This window comes from Pteronotus mesoamericanus, unplaced genomic scaffold, assembly GCF_021234165.1.
Source record: "Pteronotus mesoamericanus isolate MK-2021 breed Mesoamerican mustached bat unplaced genomic scaffold, CSHL_Meso_final contig_173, whole genome shotgun sequence".
NCBI classification, from domain to species: domain Eukaryota; kingdom Metazoa; phylum Chordata; class Mammalia; order Chiroptera; family Mormoopidae; genus Pteronotus; species Pteronotus mesoamericanus.
Window position 1 is genome coordinate 1,323,598 of NW_026555072.1, and position 4,491 is coordinate 1,328,088.

A 4,491-nucleotide genomic window follows, 5' to 3' on the forward strand; every position below is an offset into this window, starting at 1 on the left:
CACTTGGCTATTGTAAATTGTGCTGCTATGAACATTGGGGTGCATAGGTACTTTGGTATTGGCGTTTTGGTGTGCTCAGGGTATAGTCCCAGCAGGGGAATCACTGGATCAAAAGGCAGTTCCATTTTCAGCTTTTTGAGGAAATTCCACACTGCTTTCCACAGTGGCTGCACCAGTCTGCATTCCCACCAACAGTGGACTAGGGTTCCCTTTTCTCCACAGCCTCGCCAGCACCTGTTGTTTGTGGATCTGTTTATGATGGCCATTCTGACCTGTGTGAGGTGGTACCTCATGGTGGTTTTGATCTGCATTTCTCTGATGGCTAGTGATGCTGAGCATCCTTTCAAATGCCTCTGGGCCCTCTGTATCTCCTCCTTGGAAAAGTGTCTGCCCAGGTCCTTTGCCCATTTTTTGTTTGGATCATTTGTCTTCTTGGAGTGGAGTCGAGTGAGTTCTTTATATATCTGGGAGATCAAACCTCTATCCAATGTATTGTTAGCAAATATATTTTCCCATACGGTTGGCTCCCTTTTCATTTTGCTGATGTTTTCTTTAGCCGAAGCTTCACACAAAATTTGATGCAGGTGGTTGCTCTACTTGCTCAGTCATTTTGAATGACAACCACACAGTATACATGCTCACTCAATGGTGTCTACCGCCCCCACTGACTAGTACAGTGAAATCATCATTGTTCACACATGCGCATTCCAGTCCACTCTCCTTGGCTGCCAGGTTACATTGATGTCATGGAAACCATTCTCGTTACATTAACAATGGCTGGACTTTTTCCTGACAGACTCTGTGTGTGTGTGTGTGTGTGTGTGTGTGTGTGTGTGTGTGTGTGTGTGTGCGCGCGCATACATACCCGAAAATAAGCCAAAATAAGTAATCTCATTTAATTCTATCTTTGCACATCTCTTTAATGAAGGCAGCTATATTCTCATATCTGCTTCTGCATTTATCTATTGCAATATGATAGGTCATGTAGCTTTGGAGACAGTATGCTGTACACTTGATAGAGAGAAAGACAAATGAAAGCGATAAGTTCAACTAAAATCTCAGTGTTATTGTGAAACCAGTTTGACTTTGTGGATCCCCATTTCATCATTGATGCTAGTAAATGCCAAAATCTGATAACCTCTTAGGTCATTTTTAGCTTCAATTCACTGAATTTTGCCTTCCCTCTTTGTCTCTAGTACTCAGGGATTTCCCTCTCATGATTCTAAACATCATGATTCATGATTCTTTCACATCAGCTTCATCTACCTTATCAGCTGTAGGTCTGCTATAGTCATGGTGCTATAGATCTTTTCTGTTTTGTTTTATGTGATTTCCTTGAGACTTTTCACAATGTTTGTATTTTTTTTTTTTTGCTGATTCTTTTGTTTGCTTCCAGTGTGGCTTTGTAATGTATTTTTCTCTTTAACTTTCTTTTGAGATACATAAACTTGTTTTCTTAATCTCCCGCCATCTTAAATGTGTTCTTTGAACCCTTGTATTTTTTATTTGAAGTATGTATGTTCTTAAAATCAAATTTATTGAGATAACATTGGTTAATAACATCATATAAATTTAAGGTATACAACATTTTAGCTCTTGACTGTGCTCTTTTTAAAGTGCCATCGTGACATGTATATCTATATATCATCATGATACCTATAATACTTCCAGTGTTTCTTCTGGTAAACTTTCTCAATGTGTATTCTCTTAATTTGCCTTTTTCTTATGTTCCCTCCTCTTTTTCCTCATTTCCCTTTAGTTTCCCCTATAGGTCTTGAACTGATTCTTTTTTTCTTACACTGACCTATTAAAAAAATACTATAAAGCAGTGTACATCCCTGACATGGTTTATTGTATCAAATACACTGTTTCAAATTATATTAATTTATTTGTTATAGGAGGATATCTTTCTTCTATCTTCATCATTCCCTCTCAAGGGCAAAGGTGATGGGAACAGCTTTCCACACTGGGTGGCAAGGCAATAATGGGGTGTATTGTCTTTAATAATTGAAAAAATAAAAAAAAACAACTTAAAATTGGTCTGCTATTTATTATCACCAAACATCAGCAATTTTAAATATCCTCTCTCCAGGGAATGCTCCCATTGCCCTCCCCTACCCTCTCCCTCCCAATGCTTCTGATTTCATCAGATCCATGTGATTCAAGCCATTTATAATACAATATCTTTTTTGTTTTGTTTTTAATATTTCATGGTTTATACTATTACACTCGTCCCAATATATCTCCCTCCACCCGCCTCCTCCCAGGCTGCTGCCCACTTCTATAGTCAATCTCCACACCGTTGTTCATGTCCCTGTGTCATTCATACATGTTCTTTGACTAAAATCCGTTCACTTTCTTTCACACTGACCCCACCACCCTCCTCCCCTCTAACAACTGTCAGTCTATTCCATGACTCTATGCCTCAGGTTCTATTTTGCTCATTGGTTTATTTTGCACATTAGATCATATAGTATTTGTCTTTCACTTCCTGGCTTATTTCACTTAGTACAATAATCTCCAGTTCCATCCATGCTGTCACAAAAGGTAGGAGTTCCTTCTTTTTGCTGCATAGTATTCTATTGTGTAAATATACAGCAGTTTTTTTTTTGGCAAAGGTGAAATATTTATTTGTTTTGAAGAGAAACCAGAGTATAAGTACCACAGTTTTTTCATCCACTCATGTACTGATGGGCACTTAGGCTGGATATTATCTTATCCAGCACTTTCCTACTGTAAATAGTGCTGCTATGAACATAGGGGTGCATAAATTCCTTTGAATTGGTGATTCGGGATTCTTGGGGTATATTCCCAGCACTGGAATCACTGGGTCCAAAGGCAGCTCCATTTTTGATATTTTGAGGAAATTCCACACTGTTTTCCACAGTGGCTGCACCAGTCTGCATTCCCACCCGCAGTGCACTAGGGTTCCCTCTTCTCCACATCCTCACCAGCACTTGTTGTTTGTTGATTTATTAATGATAGCCATTCTGACAGGTGTGAGGTGATATCTCATTGTGGTTTTAATTTGCATCTCTCTGATGGCTAGTGGTGTTGAGCATCTTTTCATATGTCTATGGGCCATCTGTATGTACTCCTTGGAGAAGTGTCTACTCACATCCTTGGCCCTTTTTTCACTTGGATTGTTTGTCTTCTGGTGTCGAGTTGTATAACTTCTTTATCTATTGTGGAGATAAAACCCTTGTCTTATGTATTGTTGGTAAATATGTTCTCCCATACAGCCGGTTCCCTGTTCACTCTGGCGATGATTTCTTTAGCTGTGCAGAAGCTTTTTTAAATTTGATGTAGTCCCGTTTGTTAATTTTTTCCTTTATTTCCCTTGCCCTAGGAGATATATTGGCAAAAATATTGCTATGCAAGATACCTGAAATTTTACTGCCCATGTTTTACACTAGGATTTTTATGGTATCACGACTCATATTTAAGTCTTTTATTCATTTTGAGTTTATTCTGGTGTATGGTGTAAGTTGGTAGTCTAGTTTCATTTTTATGCATGGACCTGTCCAGTTCTCCCACCACCATTTATTGAAGACCATCCATTGTATGCTGTTGCCTCCTTTGTCAAATATTAATTTGACCAGAAAGACATGGCTTTACTTCTGGGCTCTCTATTCTGTTCTATTGATTTATATGTCTCTTCTTATGCTAGTACCAGGCTGTTTTGTTTACAATAGCCTTGCAATACAATTTGCTACCAGGTTTTGTGACCCCTCCTACTTTGTTCTTCCTCAAGATTGATGAGGTTATTCAGGGTCTTTTTTGGTTCCATATAAATTTTTCTTGTTCTGGGTCTGGGAAATGTGCCTTTGGAATTTTAATAGGAACTGTGTTGAATGTATAGATTGCTTTGGGTAGTATGGACATTTTAGTGATGTTATTTCTTCCAATCTGTGAACAGGGTATGTGCTTCCACTTATTTGTATTTTCCTCAATTTCTTTCAAAGTACAGGTATTTTACCTCCTTGGTTAAATATATTCCTAGGTACTTTATTTCTCTTGTTGCAATAGTTAATGATACTGTTTTCTTAGTTTCTCTTTCTGATAGTTCATTATTGATATATAAAAATGCCATCAATTTCACAATATTGACTTTGTATCCTGCTTCTTTGCAGAATTTAGTCATTAGGTAAAGTCGTTTCTTGGTGGAACCTGTAAGGTTTTCTATGTACAATATCACATCATCTGTGAATAATGACAGTTTTACTTCTTCCTTTCCAATTAGGATGCCTTTTATTTCTTCTTCTTGTCTAATTTCTGTGGCTGGGACTTCTAGGACAATGTTGAATAAAGGTGGTGAAAGTGGACACCCTATCTTGTTCCTGATCTTTTTAAAAATACAGTATTGTATTTTTTCCATTACCATTTAGTGATCTTATGCCACCCTCCCCCCCACCCTTGTTCCTAAAGTTTTTCACATATGGCATTTATTATTTTGAGGTATTCTCCTTCTATTCCCACATTGCTGAGTGG